General features: G+C 38.7%; 1 long non-coding RNA gene across 1 annotated transcript in view; it reads right to left on the reverse strand.

Moving 5' to 3' along the window:
* Positions 1-10,013: 10,013 nt before the first annotated feature.
* Positions 10,014-22,496, reverse strand: part of LOC144229743 (uncharacterized) — a 50,970-nt gene continuing 38,487 nt past the window's right edge. Inside the window, exons 4-5 of the long non-coding RNA XR_013334586.1 lie at positions 15,833-15,922; positions 10,014-10,332 (exon numbers count right to left, since the gene is read on the reverse strand). This is a non-coding gene — a long non-coding RNA (uncharacterized LOC144229743). The remainder of the gene's footprint in view (positions 10,333-15,832; positions 15,923-22,496) is intronic.

A 22,496-nucleotide genomic window follows, 5' to 3' on the forward strand; every position in this document is an offset into this window, starting at 1 on the left:
CCACCGAAGTATAAATTTTTATATGATGGCAGGCAAAGCTACTTAAAAAAAATCTCTAAGAATGAGATAATCAGTCAGTTGTTTTTAACTTATAAAAGTGATCAAAAAATGATCAGAGCATGCTTTATTGTCTTTGCAGGTAAAGTCCAGATACCAGGACTGAAAGTTAGACATTGAGTAAGGTAAGGGTAAAAGACATTTATTGTGTGCTCACCATGTATTTTCCACTGTGCTCTGGTTACATGAAATCAGGAAACCTTCACAACAATGTTATGAGTTATATATCTTTACAATCTTCACTTCTGACTCACACAGCTAGTAACTGGTGTAAGCCCTTGCATAGGAATTCCCAGAGCCAACAATCACTATATCTCTAACTGCCCAATTCTCCCTATTTCTAATGTCTCTTCAACCTTGGTTGATTGACGTAAACTCTTGGGTTTTAGTTTGTTCATCTGAAAGTGGTAAAATTAAATTAGATCACTTCTTACCTCCTATTCAGTTCAAATACTGCCTCATTCATTAACTTATTCTAAAGTACAGGTGACTATTTCTGATTGTAAACAAATAAGCTTTCCCGTCACTCCTCATTCCATCCCAGTTTATGCAGATGGAGTCATCCCATCTTAACAGTAATCACTCTGAAATTCTCTAGACTTTTTTTTATTATCTTATCCCAACCTTTTCTTATTGTTGGATTTGGATAGACTGGGGGGAAAATTTAAAACAACAAGCAGAAAAACAATAACAAAAACCCTCTGAAGAAAAAAAAGGAGAGATTCAGAGGAGGAAGAAAAAAGAAAGAAGGGGGGTGTGGGGAGAAGGAAAGGTGAAATACGCCAAGGAGAAATTGATTGCCCTCAGCATCTTCAGCACATTTCTACCCCAGCAAAGGTGAAGAGTTTCAGGGGCTGGGTGAAAATTAAACAATCCCTATAATATAGTATGATTAGCTCACAGTGCCCTGCACATGGTGAGCAATTACCACAACTACTACCACCACCATTATTACTGCCCTTAGTATCATTATTGTTATTATATTCTCTTTTGCCATGTGAGATTCATCTAGATAAAATTCTCCTTTAATTTTTCCCTCTCTTCCTCTGTCATCGTGTCCTCTATTTTTCTCTGTTTCCTTAAGACTCATGTAGCTTTCCTGTATTCATGCCAACTGGATGGATGAGGGTACATTCCAGGAACAGCATGCTGATTTAAATCTACTGTTTCCTCACTTTAGGATTCCTTGTTCTATAATCTTTAGACCAAACCTGGCCTTGCAAAGTCTAGCTCTTTCAAACAAAGATTCCTGCTTCTGCAAGAAGAAACTATTTCTAAAATGTGAAAACAGGGGCAGCTCAGTCGGCTGAGCATCGAACTTTGGCTCAGGTCATGATCTAACGTTTCATAGGTTCAAGCCCCACACTGGGCTCTGTGCTGACAGCTCAAAGCCTAGAGCCTGCTTCGGATTTGGTGTCTCCCTCTCTCTCTGCCCACCCCCCACCCACTCACAATCTCTCTCTCTCAAAAATAAACATTAAAAAATTAAAAAATAAAATAAAATGTGAATATAGGATTCAGTACATGCTTAAGATTACCCTTTGCTCTGGCTTCCCTACACCTCAACTTCTAAGGCTAGTTTTTAGTTTTTGTTTGTTTGTTTGTTTATCTGTTTGTTTTCCTAAACTAATGACCTAGGATTTCAGAAAAATTCAGTCTTTTGGAAGTGAGGGCTGAAAAAGATGATAAGACATGCCATTCAGATCACCCGTGAGGGCTGGGTGCTCAAGCTGCTGTGGACACACAGGTTGAATCCTTCCTCTTCTGAGAATTGTCTCAAGGGAGCTTCTCCCCAGGGAGCCTGCTTCCAATGCCTGCGGATCCTCTTTGTGGGGACACGAACACCCAGATCCCTTGTCTTAATTCCAGACAACATCGAAGGACCACCTCAGAGCTCTTTCTGTCCAATCCCACCCCCTTCTCTTTCTTCCACAGGTACCGTTCCTAAAAGCAGTCTCCAACAAAGCTTCTGCACATAAACCTCCAGCTTCCAGTCTATTTCCTGGCCAACCTGACCAGCAAACGTGGAAGTTTTGGAACGACCCCTAAAGTTTCTGCTTTTCATTTGGTACTGAGAAAGAAACCGCAGAGATTGCAGAGATTCAAATGCCACGGTGGGGATGGGGGGAGTGGTGGTCTGGCTGACAAATACCACTAGCATTTGAAAAGACATGCCTCCTGAGGTTATATGACTTTATAGGATAAGTGTGCTTACTTGTTCCAAATGAGGGCTTGAAACTTGCCAGATCATCTGAAGCAAGTTTGAAATACAAACAATTTTAATGCCTGCTCATCATTAATCCAATATTCCACAGACCAGTATTGAACATATTAGCTATAAGAGCACAGTTTATTTATGAGTAAGGTGGGAGCAAAAACTCCCAGACTGAACTGATTCATCTTGTTTGCTGAACTCAAACAGCAGAGCCTCAAATTACACCCAAAGATACCCCGGACTTTGATGATGTTCACCAGGAGGTTTCAATTAATTTTGCAAAGGGGGTTGTTTCCTTGAAGGTACAAATGTAAATGCGACCACTGCTAAGAAGTTTCCAGCTCCTGGGCCACTGTGAATGACAGAAACAGCCAGTCTGTTTCAAGTTGGATTTTAAAGATGACTTCAAAGTATTAATCCTTGCATTTTTCCCTGCAAATTAGACCAATAGGAATTCAGTTCCTTTGACTTTGCTGGAATGACATAGACATATGATCTTTGTAAAAGTAAAAGGCTTTTGTTTTTAAAAACAAAGAAGATAAAGTACATATCTTTCATCACCCTTCCTCATTGCCATATGCCCTTCCTTCTTCTCCAGAGCCCTATCCAGCTATCTTTGGGCTTTCCTTAAGGTGAAGCCTCATGTAAGGATTTTTAGAACTCACTAAGAAAAGTAATCTATTTAAATATTAAATTACAAAGTTCACAGATATAAATGGAGTGTTTTTAATAAAATGTAAATCATTATCCATATAAAATAAGAAATACAGTTATGCATTCTTCAAAAGGTAGGAAACTCAAGACATACTTCAAGTGTTTCTCTGTAACACTCATAAATGTAGAAAATATATACTCACAACTGCTTTTCCAATTCCACCATTTTATATATCCAGATATACATCTCAGTATGTGTGCTTATGCGAAATAACCGAAGAATTTCAGAATCATATCTGCATGTATAGATAGCAGGGAGATAAGATTGGGTGAATTACGTGTATAGCACTCTGGTCTCTTAGTTCATTTTACAATTTTAAAAGATATGAAATATTAACATCAAGTTATTAGGGTTTGTTTTACAAAGTATCTCTGACATCTATGCCCCTCCCTTTCCCCTCATCTTACACTAATTATTTTAAGATCTGGCCTTTGCTAAAGAAAACAAGCAAATGTGGGTGAGGCTATGTGGAAAGGGATTTTATATAAAACAGACATCCTATTTTTAGAGAAAGGAATCAGGCATCTTTGAGCTGCCCTGCAGAGGTAATATCCTTTAAACAATGAAAACAAGGGAGGTTACACAGAGAGTGAAGGGGAAAAAGAGACAGAAGTCAATTCCATTTGCCAAAACATGGTGAGTTTGAGCCGATCACGGCAATAACTGACAGAAAGAAGACCTCCAAACTACACGTTAGTCACCCTCATGACCCGGGGACTGTTGAAGAGAATTCTCATCAACTTGGGAGTCCCTTTGCTCTGCTCCACACAGGGATTATAGCTGATAAGTTATGACAAGCACCCAGTGGAAACCCAGTTAGCCAGGAAGGGCATCACCCCTTTTGGCTTATGCGTTCACATTACTTTGGCACTTATTATTATCATTTAAATATAATCTCACCTTAGAAGGGAAAAAAATCCCCCCATTTGCTGCCGACTTAAGCCTGATGAGGTAATTGAAATAACTTATTAAGGCTTCTAAATGAAAGGCTCCAGATATAAGAGCTGGCAGCATTGCAGAATGGAAACGTCACATGCCTCCCTTGGTGACATAACCTCATTAAACTGTGGACACACACACACACACACACACACACACACATACACACACACACACACCCATACACACATGGGGGGAGAAATGGATAAAGGACAGCAACAGATTTCAATCCAGAAAGGAAGGAGGAGCCAGTTCATGCCTACATTGCTGAACATCTATAACAGAATCACAACACCACAGCTCAAACCATAGCTATTTCCCCTTCTTACAAAGAGCAATCTGACAAGCCAGGCAGAAATGGAGGGGGGATAAATACAATCACGGATTCAAAGAAAATTTTTAAATTGACCTCTAGGTAGAAATACAACATTTTAAGACTTTCCCCTTTCTCCATTAAAAAAAAAGAAAATAAATAACAATGTCTTCTTCCCTTCATCTTGACAGGGTGAAGAGGTAGGAGGGACTAGAGACATGTAAACATAATGTGACCATGTTTTAGTCTCCCAGTCGAGGACTAGGTCACACCAAGTCTGTATGTAGTGTCTCCTGCCTGTTGGGTCCCTGTCCACCGAGGTTCTCACCAACCAGGGACCTTATCACTCCACACCAGCTCTCCAGACTGACACAGGGGAAGGATGGATGGTCTTATTACCTGCAGAAAAATTATCTGAGGCCATTTGAGCAACTCTTTGTTTTATCTTGAAGGCAGAGCACAGGGGCCATTTTAATATCCTTAAACTGCTCATCCATTGTAGGGATGACATTCCTTTATCTCCCCAGAGTTTAAAGGCTTATTAGAGAGTTGAGTGGTTTTCTAATCACAGAATAACAGCTCTTGAAATGTAGTTTTTCCTCTTTTGGGGTAAGTTTTCCAAAGTTGACTTTTCTTGTCTTCCGCTTCCTATTCAAAGGCTGCTGTTAGGCATTGTGCAGAAGACGAAATGAATGTCAAAAGATGAAATGACGACGGTGTACTGAATACCTATGATGCCTAAAGTAGCATGTCTTGTACTATGGGAGTTCTGGTACTGGTCAGAAGGAAAAAGAAACTGAAGTTGGTGTATAGTCCGTTAGAGCTGCCATAACAAAATACTGGGGTTTGGTCGGTTTACACAACAACAAAAAAAATCTATGTTCCCACAGTTCTGGGCACTGTTAGTCCAAGATCGAGGTGTCTGCAAGATTTGTTTCTGGTGGGGCATGTCTTCCTGGCTTCAGATGGCCATCTTTTTGCTGTGTTCTTACATGGCTTTTTCTGTGTGTGCATACAAAGAGAGAGAGAGCGAGCGAGCTTTGGGGTCTCTTCCTCTTCTTATAAGGACAATAGATCTATGGGACTAGAGCCCCATTCTTATGATTCATCTAAAATGAATTACTTTCCTAAAGGCTCTATCTCTAAATATAATCACTCTGGGGATTAGGACTTACATATAAGAATGGGGAGGGAATATAATGCTTCTATGATTTTAAGACAGTGTGCACTTCATTTCCCTTAATATTTAAAGGTCCTGTTATGGATGAAATTGTATTTCCCAAAGAGATATGTTGAAGTCCCAACCAGCAGGACCTATGAATGCGAACCTATTTGAAAATAGGGTCATTGTTGCCACCTGGGTGGCTCAGTTGGTTAAGTGCCCAACTCTTAGTTTTGGTTCAGTTTTGGTTCAGGTCATGATCTCATGATTCCTGAGTTCCAACTCTACATCAGGCTCTGTCATCAGCACAGAAGGATTCTTTCTCCCTCTCTCTCTTTCCTTCCCCAACTTGTGGTTTCTCTCTCTCTCTCTCTCTCAAAAATAAATAATTAAACTTAAAAAGGTAAGAAAAATAGGGTCACTGTTGATGTTATTATTTAAGATGAAGTCATGCGGAAGTAGTGTGGGCACTTAATAGAATATGACTGGTGTCGTTGGAAGAAGAGAAGAAACACAGAGACAAGAGAAGACAATGCCATGCAAAAGCCCACAGGTGTCAGAGGAAGCATGGCCCTGATGACATCTGAGTTTTGGATTTCTAGCCTTCAGAAGTGTGAGACAATAAGTTTCTGTGTTAAGCCACCTCACATGTGGCACTTTGTTACAGATGTCCTAGGAAACTCACACAGGCCTCACGGTTCAAGATTTTCCTACTTTTCTGGCTACAAGTACTGCCGATTTCATACCAGCCTCATCACTTTAAATGCCAGCCAGGTTTCAATGACTTTCAAACATGTATATCCAGGGCAGAACTCTTCTGGAATCCAGCCACCTACTCGGCATTTCCAGTTGCTTGTGCAATGAGCAGCTCAAACGTTAGACAACCAACTCCTAGTTTTCTTCCCCAAACTTGTTCTGGCAATCCTACTCAAATCATCGATCCTGTAAGCAAATTCTGTTGGTTCTACTATCCAAATGTCTCCAACTTTTGCCCATTCCTCCTCACCTTCACAGTGAGGCACCACCACCAGCCCAAGGCACCACCATCTTCTGGCCAAGGCACCACTGTCCTCTATGTGATAACCATGTCAGCATCTCTGATATGTGCATATTCTTACAGTCTATTCCATTCCTAATATCCATACTGGCTTTCTAAAAAGTAAGTGAAATGATATATCTTGTTTTATGATTCTCCATAGACTCACTCTGTCACTGAGAGGAAGAGCAAAATGCTTTTCAGTGGTTCTCTGGGTCCACCCTCTCCCTTTATCTATCAGAACTCATCTGTTATTTGTCCCGTTGCTCACTTAGTGTATCCACTTTGGCCTTCATGCTGTTCTTCAAACCCAGAGTCATAGCCATCTTTTCCCTAGCAATACTTGTTACATAGAACCCACTTTGTCTTCATCTCCTTAATTAAATTTTTTGCTCAAAAATCTCTTTACAAATGATGCTTAACCTGACTGATCATTAAATAGCATGCCCCTGATCCATCCCTCTCCATCCTTGCCCTGTTCTAATTCTTTTATCTAGATCACTATGCTTCCACTGGAATATAAGCTTCAGGAGGGTTAAGACTTTTGTGTCTTTTATAATTTGATGCATCACAGGAGCTCAGAGTAATGCCCAGCACACATTTGGTGCTCAATGAACCATCATAGTCACCCCTCACAATCGCTCCTTGTGCACAAACTCACTCAGCAGCACTCTCTTGCTAGAACACATGACTTTGATTTTTTAAACAAAGTTTGCCTTATATGTCAAAATTAATTCTATCCTCCCTCTACAAAAACAAAACAAAACAAAAAAGCCACAAATGAATTTACTTGAATATTTAAATCACAGAGTGATAAAGAACTTGTTTTTTATTTTTGAGATAAAAGTTGAGTTCCAGGGATCTCAGTGTTAATTCGTTGGCACAATCAGATGTCATGTTTCGGACTGTGATTCATGGTGGGGTGCTCCCTCACCAACGGGGGTAGCTCACAAACAAGCAAACCTGTTGAAATATGATGCACACTTGTGAAAATATCCACATCCTGTCCCTCCCTACTGAATCTATCCTTATGGGACATTTTGTGTCCCTCCCATTTAATTGGAGGCAGGCTTGGCTACATAAGTAACTCTGGCCAATGTAATGTCAATGGAAGTGACTCTTGCCGATTCCCAGCACAGGTTTTAAGGTCACGTGTGGTTCCACCCTCTCTCATATTTCTCTGCCCCAAGAACACCAGTATGCAGGATTAATACTTCTTCTTCCCCTGGATGCCAGCATGAGGAAGATGTGGGGCAGAGCTCAAGCTCAGCCTGAAGCAATGTGAAATTTGCCTTTAGTGTGGTCAGCAGATACTGACCAGTAGACTACATGATATTCACTAGGACGAAGTCCTCTTCCTGATCGCTTCCTACGTGCCAGGAGCTAGGCAAACATTACTTTCTTGATTTTTATAACAACTCCACGGAACAGGTATGATAATCTTTCTTTATTTCCCCCTCAGGAAATTGGAGTATAGGGAAGTTATCTAAATCTGCACAGCCAGTAAGTGGCAGAGCCAAAGTTTAAACAAAAGGCTATCTGATTCTTAAACACAAGCTCTTAGTCTTTTCCATTAACATTTGATGTTGATTTAAAAAATAATAATAATAAGCATCCTAAAGTTAAAGCTAGTATAAGTACAGGAAGAGATTGAGCAGATAGTGGCAAAAGCTCAGATATCAGCATGTGGCATCTTTGCTGTCCCCCCAGCTCAGATTTTCCAAAGAAATATGTACAGTCCTTACAAGAGGGTTTTGACTGATCACGCAGACTCAGGCAGCAACCCCCGGCATGGGTGGCCAGGGATTTGGTTTTGTTTGTTTTATAATATGTTAGAACATTGCCAGCGAACATTTTTAAACTTTTTTTTCCCCTCTTAGCCAAACCAATTCCAAATGTTTGAAATGCTAAATTGTGGGAAGAACTAAGAGTAACCAGCAGTACATATTTTTTTCTTTTATGAAAAATAAACATTTTGAAGAAAAGCGAGATTCATCTCCTCACTTCAGTGGGGAAGAGACAAAGGTGAACTGTCACCCATCCTGGACATCATGGTACAGAAAGCACATTGGATTTTTTGTTTTTTATTTAAAATTTTTTTCCTTTTCTTTCTTTTTTTTTAATTTACAAGATGCCTTTAGACATTATATAAACTTTGACATGATATAGACTCTGACATACCTTAGATATACTACAAACTCTGACTGATTTATAATGGAAAGTGACATGAATTTATATTAATTAAAATCGCTTTTAGTTGCAATAACAGGAAGTCAATCCAATTCTTCATTCCTCTCTATATCTATGGGCTTCGTTGGATGACACTGGAGTGTCTTTTTACTGTGGAAGGGAGGTACTTCCCCCAGTTGGCCTACAGGACTTGCTTTGGCCAACAGGTTGAGAAAGGGTCAGCATGCTTGCACACTAAACCTCAAGGAACTTTCCTTGTCTCATTTGTTCTCTTGCTCTCTGCTATTTCTATGGGATGAATGTGCCTCATAACATGATGATCCCAGGAGGAGAAATGTGAGGAAACACCAAATACCTGAAGCCATGCCTAGCCAAGATTGGATTACCCCTGGCTATACCCCCTGGCTAATTTGCATACTCCTGAGATCAATAATGCTGATTGTTATTTGTTTCTAAGATATTATATATATATTTTTAATGTTTATTTCTTTTTGAGACAGAGACAGAGCATGAGCAGTTGAGGAGCAGAGAGAGATACACACACAGAATCTGAAGCAGGCTCCAGGCTCGGAGCTGTCAGCACACAGCCTGATGTGGGGCTTGAATGCAGGAACCACGAGATCATGACCTGAGCCAAAGTCGGAAGCTTAACCAACTAAGCCACTCAGGCACCCCTATATTGTTTGTTATACAACAGTAACTGATTGATACACCAACACAAGGTAGCTGCGGTAAAAAAGGCTGTTTATTGGAGGATGAGAAGGTAGCTCCTAGAATCTGAGTTCAAGTGATAAATTTAGGCCTAGGGAAATGTCCAGGCCACAAATTGCATTGGAGCAGTGAGGTTAGTGGCCTTTGCCTCTTGGACTGTGTCACAAGTCTCAGCTTCCAACTCTGTCTCTCTGTCATGTACAGATTCTCAGAACAGTTCATCTGATTGGCTCGACTTGGTTTACTTGACTTTCCCTTATCTAACAACATGGCTTGTTTGCTGTTAGAGCACCACTCTTCTGTGGCAAGCAGCTCCAAAAGACACTAGTGATTGGAGTGATACCTAGCCCAGAGCCCAGTGCACTGTGTTCACCTGGTACAGTTTACAGCTCAGTGTCAACCCTTAGGGAAAGAGTAATGAAATGCTCCTCAAGATGCATCAAGTCAAGGATGCCCATGAAGGGACTGTACTGTAGCTCCTACCCCAGATTTTACACTTGTCTTCTTTTTACTACCCACTCTTCTCCAAATTCCCAGGGCCCACAAACAAACAGAATTTTATACTAGAACCATGTTATATTTCCCTATCTGCCTAGAATTCTATTCCAGAAGCTTATATCAGCTGGACATAACTTCCTTGAACATAATACTTTAGTAATATGAAATACCCCCATTTCATAGCCAATATATGAAAATTTATCTAGCATATTAGTTTCCTGAGGCTGCCATAACAAATTACCACAAACTGGGGGTCTTAAAACAACAGAAATGTATTCTCTCAAAAGTTCCAGAGGTTAGAAATCCAGGTATCATGGAGCCATGCTTTCTTTGAAGGCTGTAGGGGAGGATCTGTTTTATGCTTCTCTCCTAACTTCTGGTGTTACTGCCAATCCTTGGTTTTCTTGTCTTATAGATGATTCACTGCAATCTTCGCGTCCATCCTCATATGGTATTCTTTCTTCATGTCTGTGTGTCAGTGTGCATTTTCCTCTTCCTGTAAGGACACCAGACACAGTGTATTCAGATCTCATCCTACTCCAGTAGGCCCTCAACTAATTATATCTGCCAAGATCCTACTTCCTAAAAGGGTCACATTGGAAAAAATGTGAATTTGGGAGGGGGATGCAATTTCAGCTCAACACTTCTAGAATTATAAAATTTTGGAGTAAAAACAAAATTTCAGTGTTGATCAAGTCATATTGCTGCCTTAAAATTAATTCCTTCATTCTCTCTTAAATATCTTTCATTGATGGAGTGCTTAAGTCCTTAGAAGCCTATCAGATCTAATTTTGAAGAGCAACTCTTTAAGAATAAATTCAAATATCCATCAAAAAAAGTTAACTAAATAATGTATGTTATGTTCAAATAATGGGATCATATACAACCATTAAAATTATGAAGACTTATAGTCTGTGACACAAAAACTTTTACGGGGAGTTATTGGATGAAAGGTTATAAAACAATATGAAACAAATCAGTTTCATTTACTTAGAGATACATGTCCATGTATATTTTGAAGGATAAAAAGTAAAAAATATAGAAGTTACATTTAGGTGATGGGATTAGAGTTGATTTTTTTTTTTACTTTATTTCTATAGTATCTGATTTTTATTTATTTTCTTAAAATAATTAAGTCTTCCTTTTCTAATGAAAAAAATTTGCAAAAAAACTGTGTATTATTCTTTATTTTTATTAAAAATGCTCTTTCCACTAACTTCCATCATCCTTTCTCTGTTTAGTCTATGACTTCAAAGTATTGTGAAATAAGATCTTTGTGAGGCTTTAAATCTCCAATACATGGGTGCCTGGGTGGCTCAGTTGGTTGAGTGTCCAACTCTTGATTTCGGCTCAGGTCATGATCTCATGGTTTGGTTCATGAGTTCAAACCCCACATCAGGGATCCTGCTTGGGACTCTCTCTCTCTTCTCATCCCCCCATACATTGTATCTCTCCCTCTCTCAAAATAAATAAACTTTAAAAGAATTTTAAAAAAATAAAATATAAAACAAAAAGTCTCCAATACAATATTATTTTCAAAAAACTGAATACAATTTGGAGGCACCTGCATGGCTTAGTTGGTTAAGTGTCTAACTCTTAATTTCAACTCAGGTCATGATCCCACAGTCATGGGATCAAGCCCCATATTGGGTTCCACACTCACATGAGATCCTCTGTCTTGCTCTGCCTCTCTCCCCACTCATGTACTTTCTTTCTCTCAAATGAAAAAATAAATAAATAAAACAAACAAAATTAATGTGTTCTGTGTTGTTTCATTCCTAACCTCACTTGTTTATTATAGCAAATGCATGACCTTCAGCCCAGGAGTAAAGGGAAGTAAACAGACATGATCACCAATGGTCATTTTTTAAAGTAGTGACTTCTATTTTTCCTTTTAAATTTTACCAATTTAATAAGTAGTATATCTCATAGTGTTTTGGTTGAATTTTTGTCAAAAGTGACATTAATACAGTCTGTCATTTGACTTTTGTCTTTCTGAACCTCATTAAGGTATAATGAGGCATATAAACCTGTCAATACTTTCTGTGAAGTTTTTGGAGGTTTTTTAGTACTGCTTAGAAAGAATTTCCTTTTTCCCAATTATGGGTAGTATTTTTTTACATTTGTTTTTCTGTATATACTTATTTTAGTAAATAAGGTGAAAAATTCCAGCAATATGGGCAAAGTGCCTCAGTCTTGCTGGCCTCCTTTTCATGGCTTCAGAGTCTATGACTGTGTCATATCACAGGCAGTAAGTGGACTGTAGCCAGCTGAGATTCAAAGACCAGTACATCTAAATCTACAAATCACAAGGAACTCACAAAAGATGCTGAGCAATCCTAGTCTATAAAACAAGTTTGGTCACTTTCACAATTTCCCAGCTATTTATTCTGGTCAGAATCTACATTTTGGTGAGATAGAATAATGAGAACATCTTTGATAGCCATTCCATTAAGAAAGTTGTGTTCATTATTGTTCCATCTATATAACCAGTTCCATATGAGTTTGTATAAAATATCACCCGCAGTAGATCTGGAGCAAGTGTTATTAGAATTATCATGATGTGTAATAATATAACTTTTTCTGATTGATGACTATGATCCAGATACTGCACTAAGAACTTTAACAGAATTACCGCAATTAATCAATAGAGCAGTCTATAAGAAAGGAATAACTTTCATCTTCATTTTCCACAAAAGAAACCCCACAAAAATTGAGGCACAAAAAGTTCAACTTATCCATCTTTCAATAGCTGATAAATAGCAGAGTCAGAGTCAAATACACATTACATTCCCCAAAGGAGAAAGCAAGTTATACTTATTTTAGATCATGTATATTTAAATGATGATAACAAAGAACAGAATATTACTATCGATAAAGAAGAAATGGTGCTTCTGTGGTCTTTTCGGAACAAAGTTGATCCGCTAGTGACTATGTGGGGTTCACACTTCCCTACTGAGAGTCAAATGGTTAGAAGGTTACAGGAAATTACATTCTACAATATAAACTAGAGAAGAAATTAGCATTTCAAAGCTTACGTGTATCTGCTAGGGAAATCTCTAGAACAGATCTGCACCATGCTACATGAGCTGCTGATTGACGTTCAGTGAAATAAACAAGCTCGGTGGTCCTCGGAGGCTTCTCACAGGCATTCATCCCAGTCAAACGCTCCTCTCCATTCCCTGTCTATGACCCTGGCCCTCATTCCCAGTCCAAGCTTCCTCTCTTAGACCTTAACACACCTACATTGGCTCTCTTTGGATCATATGTTCTACAATCTATTGACTACTGTTTTTATACTTTGGAAGTATTAAGCCTATATTTGCATCTCTCATTTTATAAAACATTTACCCATACATCTTTTCTTTTAAGTCCTCCGGTTATTCCAGCAAAGTGGGAAAATGATACTCTCATTTTATAGTTGAGAAAATGTTACATGAATAGTCTTTTCACAATATGCCGGCAAGACACTTCTCCAGCCCCATACATGCATCCTATCGGCAATGGTACAGGATATTTTTACCCAAGACATCTCTTTGCCTTTGGTCCTGCTCATTCTAAAACATTTCTCCTCAGGCCTTCTAACTTTATTTTGTTTTTAAATGTTTATTTATTTCTAGGAGACAGAGAGAGAGAGACAGCATGAGCAGGGGAGGGTTAGAGAGAGCATGAGACACAGACTGAAACAGGCTCCAGGCTCTGAGCTGGCAGTCAGCACTGAGCCTGACGCGGGGCTCGAACCCACGAACCGTGAAATTATGACCTAAGCGAAAGTCAGACACTTAACCGACTAAGCCACCCAGGCACCCCCGGCCTTCTAACTTTAAATCCTGATGATTATATGGAAACCAAGTTGACAATAAACTATGTAAGAAAAAAATAAAAATTAAAAAAATTAAAAAAATAAATCCTGATGATTTTTTTTCTCATTAAAACACAAAGTCTATTGAAAACATACACAAACTATTGTTGAGAGTGCTGCTATGAACATTGGGGTGCATGTGCCCCTATACATCAGCTCTCCTGTATCCCTTTAGGTAAATTCCTAGCAGTGCTATTGCTGAGTCATAGGGGAGTTCTACTGTTAATTTTTTGAGGAATCTCCACACTGTTTTCCAGAGGGGCTGCACCAATTTACATTCCCACCAACAGTGTAGGAGGATGCCCATTTCTCCACATCCTCAAGAAGATGTGGTTTATCTATACAATGGAATACTACGTGGCAATGAGAAAGAATGAAATCTGGCCATGTGTAGCAACATGGATGGACCTTGAGGGTGTTATGCTGAGAGAAATAAGTCAGGCAGAGGACAGATACCATATGTTTGCATGTATAAGAGGATTTAGGAAGAACTTAATGGAGGACCATGGGGGCGAAGAAGGGGAAAAATAGTGGGGGAGAGGGAGGGAGGTAAACCATGAGAGACTCTTGAATGCTGAGAACAAACTGAGGACTGATGGGGGTGGGGGGGGGGGGAAGAGGGGTGATGGGCATGGAGGAGGGCACTTGTGGGGATGAGCCCTGGGTGTTATATGGAAACCAACTTGACAATAAACTATTTAAAAAAAAAGAAAACATACACAAACAAAACGTCAATTAAATGTATGTTTTTACATGAGTGATTATTTAAGCATCTCCAATATGAGCCAATTAATTCTAAGAACACCCTTTATCTCCACTCTTTTAATGTTAGCATAATTTCAGTATCAAGGCTGATACTCAGCTAACGGTGTCCTTAACATAGCTAAAAAGTTAAGAGTAAGTGACTAGATGTTACTAGAGTAAGTTAGAATTTTACAAGACAAGTACTTTGAAGCAAAACACTCATTTGAATAAGTACATTCTAGTTATTTTGCATTTAACAACAAGAAGAAAGAAGTGTTAGTGCTTTATGTTTCACCTCCATAGCCACTTCATCTGATTGACTGGCAGAAATGTCAACGTCAGTGAATCTAGATAGAAAAATGGAAAGATAATCCATTTGGGAACATCAGTTCTGTGCCCTATGCTCCTTGAACTTAACAAACTCTTAAGGATAAGAATTCACATCCGAGGCACACAAGGCTTAATAAAGAAAAATACATCTGTATAAACAATTCAGTGTTCCTGCCTGAAGGTTTCCTCCATTTAACTGGTTTTCCTTTGATGTGATGCTCACTTCTGTTGCTCTCTACCCACATTTCTTGCTTAGTGCTCACTCCTTCTCAAAAGGATGCACCATTTGGAAAGCTGAAAGATTGCTTTGCAAGAAGAGTAATTAAAAAAAAAGGGTGTTTGGGTGACTCAGTTAAGCATCAGACTTTGGCTCAGATCATGATACCCATGGTTCATGAGTTCAAGCTCCACCTCAGGCTCTGTGCTGACAGCTTAGACGGAGCCTACAGTCGGCTTTGGATTCTCTGTCTCCCTCTCCCTCTGCTTCCCCTCTGCTCCTGCTCTTTCTGTCTCACAAAAATGAATAAGTGTTAACAAAAATGTTGAAAAAACACATCCACTCTGTTTTTCCTCCTTGCTCTCTTAAGAAAAGTTATTAAAACTTTTCCTTAATTGGACTAGATATAGATTTCTTTTTTTAAATAGATCTAAATTTCTAAAGTAGAAGACACCTACTCATGATGTAACAACAAAAAACAAATGCTAATGTTAGTCTTACAAAAAAAATACTCAGTTAAGCTTGATTCTATCTTAATGGTGACTAATATTGCAAAGACAAAATACAGTGGGTATGATTAGAAATTTCCAACAGCATATATACTCTGCTGCTGTGAATGCAACACCTAATTTGCACTTCACACAACCAAGAGAAGGTGAACTAGATAATGGATCTGATTCTCTTCACTACCTGGGGCAGTACAAATGCATGCCTTCTGGAGTGCAGGGAGAAATGAAGAAAGGAACACGTTCCTGGAAATTTCCTTTACGTCTCTGAGCAACCAAAAAAACAATAAATTTGGTTAAAGCAGAATGCACATGTCTAGGAATCAGCAATCCTTACCAACTGAATCATTCCAGGCACCAGGCTGAGATCTTGACCAGAGTGAGGTAGAGCTAGTCGACTTCTTTTCCTTCTTTTTCATGTTTGCACCTGTAAGGGTGAATCAAGCTATTTTTTAAAGCTATGGCTAGAAACATTTATTGTGCTAAATAAAATACATTGTTATTCATCACCCAGGCTTTAAAAGAGTACTACTTAATTTGTGGCTAAAGTATCCCCAGGGCATTATTCTCCCATACAATGTGGGAAATTTGGATACACTGTGGTGTTGAGGAACAAAGAAGGGTTTTACAGATCAATTTTTTTTTTTTAACATTTATATACATACTTGAGGGGAGGGCAGAGAGTTGGAGACAGTCCTGAAGCAGGCTCCAGGCTCCCAGTTCCAAGCTCTAAGGTCCAAGTTCCAAGCTGCGAGAGCTGTCAGCACAGAGCCTGAGGCCGGGCTGGAGCTCAGGAGCAGTGAGATCATGACCTGAGCCAAAGTTGGACTCTTAACTGCCTGAGTCACCCAGGCGCCTGTTTACAGATCAGTTACTATAGTTTTATCATTATATATACATCTATACTCCTATCTGTATTTATACCTGTACCAATCATGAAATAAAGTCAAGTAACAACCAATTATGTGGTAATAAAATACTTTTTGAATGTAGTAGTGAGTTATAGCAAGTACTGTCTGTACAGGTAGACATATATTTTCCTAGCAGTTACGCCATTTATTTCAAAGAACTTCAAAATTCACTTTAAGAAACTACATATTAATCTCTTTCTTTTGAGAATTTTGTGGTTTTCTGTTGCAATTTCCTGGGCTTGAACATTGGCTTTGAACAAGACTGTGTCTTCATTGTCCATTTCGTAGCACTAGCTTAAAGACATTTGTCTATGTGATTCTGAAAAATTGCGTTACCTTTCTCTGGGATCATCAGAGTTTCCGAGAGAATTTTGTGTTATTTGGTTTTGCTTCCCCCCCCCCCAAAAGGTGAGGCTTTTCATCAGCTTTCAGTAATTTTTTCAATGAAATTTATGTCTTAAATAAAATGAGCTCACCTAGTGGGTGCTATACAAGTAGCTTCCTGTGAATTCTCACGGCCAATTATTTTCAATGTACCAGTAGATCATAAATCTCAAAAGCCATAAAAATGTTTCTTCTCAAGGTATGCTCCGGTCTATAAATTCCAAGGTGGATAGCCTTCACCTCAAATTCTAAAAGTTCATTTTATCTTCCTTTTTTTATTTTTCATCATAAATGATTTCTTAGTGGCTGAGAATCATGTTTGAGGGACAGCAACAAGTCTTGAAATTTTCCTTTTTCTTTTTTTCAAAATATAAACATAAGGGGAGTAAATTTTATCCAAGTTTTGCTTTCTAAATAGCTTTAGGCATCCCTACTGACAGGGCATAAGTTACAGTAAAGGAAGACATGATTCCTAGAGTAAGAGAATAAAAGAAGGAAAAAAAAATAAGGAGAAGCAAAGCAATTTTGTGTGATAAATTACACAGTTTATCAACAATTACCTTATTCCTTTATTTTTAATGTAAAACTTTCTGAGCTTAGAATGCACCTCAAATCAATTTCAGTACAGTCAGTAGTGTTCCATTTTTGTTTTCTCTTAAGACTTATTGAAAGGAAGTTATCTAAAAGATAATGTCCAAATATAGCAGAAACTATGTATTCAAGCTTGACTGTTTTTTCTAGACCTGGTCACCAACTGAGGTAGACAGAATATGAATGCATGTCCTGTGAACCTGGAAAGCCAAACTCAGTATTTATAATATTGTATTATACAATACAGTATTGTATAATATTGTATAAAATTGTATGTGACATTGAACTAGGTGCTGTATAATCTGGAAAGAAAACACTTAGCAAGGTAATAAATGTGATAAACTCCAGTCTGGGAGATGGAGGTGAGGGATGGGATCTCTTGCCAGAGCCAAGGCCAAAAAACAAAACAAAACAAACAAACAAACAAACAAAAAAAACCCAGGATGTCTCTGTTAAGAAATCTCTCTGAGTAGGAAGGAAATGGATCTAAGCTATTTTATTCTTGAAAGTTTCTTGTTCCCTTGCCTCGGGGCTATAACTGACAGAGAGGGTTTTAATTGTTATTCCCAGTTGATGGTTTTTGTTTGTTTGTAATTTACAAAGGAACTGAGGTCAGGTCATGAAAGTAATACATAAGATACTGAACAAGTATCCGATGGACTAGCCCAAAAGACCACTTCAAAAGCAAGCTGAAGGCTTTCAGACTCTTTTAAGAATGAAGTACTTGTCTCAAACTTTCAAGCGTCTGAGATAGTGTAAAATAGCAATAATAAATAAATCACGAGGTGATGAATAATTACATTTGGTAGAACAGAAGCTCAGGATCCATTGAAATATATAGACAAGAGAATATAATAAAAGGTTTGACATGTTAAATTCTGCTGCTGTTTCAAAAGACATGCTTTACAATATGATAAAACTTAAAAAGAGAATATTTTCAGTCTCACGGGGAGTTACAAGCATGAAATAACCTAAAGGCAGCAATTATTCCTCTATCCTTATTTACTTCATTTCCACTTAACTACTTATAGTGTGGCTATTCATTTCCAGTTTTCCGAAGAGGATGATTTAAGAATTTGCCTTTTTAGACGATATTCACAAATAGATTCTAATTCTGTGATAGTGTAAAATGTGATTCTAAAACTTAGCCATGGTGGAGTACCTTTAAGATCTTTTTTAATATGCAACATTAGGGGCCCCTGGGTGGCTCAGTTGGTTAAGCATCCAACTCTTGGTTTTGGCTCAGGTCATGATCTCGCAGTTTGTGGGTTCGAGCCCTGTGTCAGGCTCTATACTGACAGTGCGGAGCTTGCTTGGGACTCTCTCTCCCCCTGTCTCTCTGCCCCTCCCCCACTTGCACTCTCTGTCACTCTCAAAATAAATAACCTTAAAAAATGCAACATTAAAAATAATTTTCTTCCAAGAAAAGAGTTTAGAAAATATAATGAGGGGTTGTAGACTGGCTGTTAAAAAAGCAAGGAAGATAAACCTTGCAAGGGCGTGGCACTTGTTTATTCTTTCAAGGCTTTTGTTTGCTATTGGTTTGTGTTGCTGTTTCTTTTGGTAATGGGTGGAGAGGGGTGCTTGGGTGGCAGTTTCAACATCTGGATTCTGAGTGTGATTTTTTGAACCCCTTTACCAGTCATGTGTCCTTTTCATTGTTGAGTAAAGGACCCTTTGCTAGTTCTCCCTGGATTTCAGGTGGATAACTCATGGTAATAATAATACTTAGAAAAAGGAAAGGAAAGAAGAAAGAAAAACAGGCAAGAAAACCAACACAACTCTCACATCTGGCCCTACTGAGCTATTCTGTTCTGTTTGGCTAACAGCTGAGAATCAATCTGGGGTCCCTCTGGCTAAATTATGAACTGGTAGAGAAGGGCTGCTCTATTCGCTGTGCACACAAATGAGTTACATCCTGGGTAATAGAACTTCTTGAAGCAAAAGTGAGGTGAAGAATTCTGGATGAACTGAAGTAAGCATGACTTCTGTTCACACATACCATCTCAATTCTGTATATAAATTCCCATCTAATACATCATCTACAATGACAGTAGTCAACCATTGTAAAGAATTTAAAAAAATAAAGTTTTGCCACTGTGAGTTGCATACACATCTGCTGCCTTAATTCATATTCTAGAATGTTATTGTGGATTAAGTATATGGTACCTTCAAAATGTGAAATAAGTGAATGTTCAAAAAGGAAATGGAAGGCCAGTTTCTCAAGTCCAATAAGTGCTGGTAAAGTTATGGGGAGCCCTCCTCAAATGCAACTCTGTATTAGAAAATCAAGTGATTTAAAACAAAACCTAAAAAAAAACGATCTTGACGTTTAAGTTCATTATGGCCCGCGTGACAGCTGTGACTATGAATTACACTGATTGCCCTTGTAATGCGGTCAATCTTATTCAACTCTTGGACTTGTAAAAGTTGGATAGAAAATTTGTGTGTCTTGAAGAATTCTGGCTCTTCCCACGCAGCCCCAAGTCAAAAGAAAACAATTGCTGCGTGCCTCTCTGAGCAGGCGTTCTTCCCCGGCCCTGGGAAAAGTAGTGAGTGAGTAACCAAAAGCAGCATTCCTGTAAAGCTTACATTTAAGTAGAAGGACCTAGAAAATAAGTAAAATAATTCCTCCATAGTACGTTAGAAAGTATTAAGTATTTGGAGGGAAAATAAAACAGAAACAAGACATTATAGATATGAAGTCTGGACTAGATATATCAGAGTATTATCTTTAGCCTTGAAGCTGGAAAACAGCACCAAGATGATGTACTAGGCAGACACTACTAGAAGTAGATGGAAAAGCGGTCTGGAGAAGGAGCTCTGGAGTTTTAAAAAATGTAAGATGTAAGAGGGATGAGAACAAAGATCCAGCAAAAGAGATTGAGAAAGAGGAAATGGATGGAAGCAGGAGAGTATGGTGTCCTGAAAGTCAACAGTACAAACATTTACAGGTGCAGTTGGTGATCGTGTATGTTAAAAGTCATGGAGAGGTCAAATACAATGAGTACAGAAGTCAAATTAAGGAGAACAGGCTGCATCCATATTTAATACCACTTGGACACCCCATGACCACAGGAAAAAAGATAAAACAGAATGTGAAGCAATAGCAGTTTTGCTGAAGGCATATTCTTAGGGTGAACTGTCTTGCATTTCTGTCAACACGTAAGCTGACTTGTTTTGTCTCTTGCCTCTCTCTGGAATGCCATTTGCTTCTCGTACAACTTTTTTAGGGACTTTACCCTGATATTCCCCTTCTACCTCCTTGCTTAATCATTGTCTTCCTGTCCAGGCAATGAGGCCATTGAGAACAGAGCTAGGTGACACTTACCCCTGTTTGCTCCAAATCTATCATTATGCTTTGGGCAAAGCAAGGCTTCATGGTGTTTGTAATTGTAAACCAGAGGGAAGGGAGAGAGGTGGTGGGTGGAGGAGCAGAGGACCTAAAATGAGAGATAGAGAGAGAGGGAGAGCCACAGAGTCGAGGAAGGGAGGGAAGAAAGATGAAAACGTAGATTTGTCCACTAAACTTGGCATTAAGCCAGCTTACACAGCATTTAGACATCTGGAGAATTCTTCAGAGAAACAGGGAGTGACAGTAGGAGCAACAGACATACCGAGAAACCATCCTAATTTCCAGCAAATGGCCATTTGTTACCTAATTTATAAGAGTCTCTCTTTAGCACTACAGGCAAGGGCCAAGCTATGGGTGTTTCCCTAGTCTCTTTGGCATTTAGAACAGGGACTGTTTAATCTCAAATATGCAAGTTCATTTGGCAAAATTGCTCTGATTTTACCTAAAACCTTTGTTATTGTTTTTATTCTCCAAAAAAAAATTCACAGTCTTCTCTTGAGAGAAGTTACGAAGCCAATGGTTTTCATGAAGTCACGTAAGTTTAGAAGAGTTATTAGCAAGACTCACAAAGGAATAGCAACAAAATTCTTCCAAAAAGTTCTGCCAAATGAATTTTCTGAAAGGATTTAATGAATAATTCCTCTTTCCTCTGAATATCAGCTCCCCCAACTACTTCCATTTTCCTGCCAAATATCTGAAGGAAGAGTTTCTCCATGAACCCAGTAAGTCACTTTCTCGTTCTTTTTCTGGTAGAAATTTATTAAGTATCTATGCTCCTAGTGAAGATGAGTACTATAGCAATTCTTCTTCTTTCTTTTTGTTTTTTGGAGTTTTTTGTGTTTTTTTTTTGGTTTGTTTTTATTTGAGAGAGTGAGGGAGAGAATGAGTGAGAGAAGGAGAGAAAGAGAGGGAGAAAGCAAACCTTAATCAGTCTGCACACCCAGTATGGAGCCTGATGCAGGGCTTGAACTCACAAACTGTAATCAAGAGTTGGACACTTAACTGACTGTGCCACCCAGGTGGTCCCTTACATTAATTATTCTAAATTTACAATATCTGGCAAAGTTTCCTTTCAAACATAAATAGTATTATTCATGGGACTTCTACCCCAAATGGGCATATCAGGAGGTTCTCAAGCTGTGGGCATACTGTTTAGAGAGATTAGAATAAAACACAAACAAGACATAACTTTCTTACACCCTCTCAGTGCTCATTTACTGAATATACAGTTAACTTAGCTCTCTCTGTATGTTTAACTCTGTTCTATGTGAAGGGAATAAAAAATAGTCCAAACTTGGTGCCAGATACTCAGGATAGATGGGACGCCTTGGTAGCTCAGTTGGTTAAGCATCTGACTCTTGACTTCAGCTGAGGTCTTGATCATAGGGTTGTTCGTACAAGACCCACATTGTGGTGCGTGCTGGGAATGAAGCCTAATTAAAGAAAAAAAAGATAATTGAATAAAGTAAAAATACTGGGGATATAAGTATTAACATATAGTTAGTAAATTCATTATCATCAATGTCATAATCAACATCACCATCATCATCACCATAAGTAGTATTTATTGATTGCATGCTTTGTGCTAGGCAGCACCTGACACATACATACTGATTACCTCATTTTAATCTTCCCGATATCTTAAACTTATAAAATGAGAAAACAGAAGCTTTGAGAGGGAGAAAATCACATGTAAGAGCAGACTGAAATTCAAATCCAGACAGTGCTACAGATCCAGCATCTCACTCACAATATGACAT

Source organism: Crocuta crocuta, unplaced genomic scaffold, assembly GCF_008692635.1.
Source record: "Crocuta crocuta isolate KB4526 unplaced genomic scaffold, BGI_CrCroc_1.0 scaffold264, whole genome shotgun sequence".
NCBI classification, from domain to species: domain Eukaryota; kingdom Metazoa; phylum Chordata; class Mammalia; order Carnivora; family Hyaenidae; genus Crocuta; species Crocuta crocuta.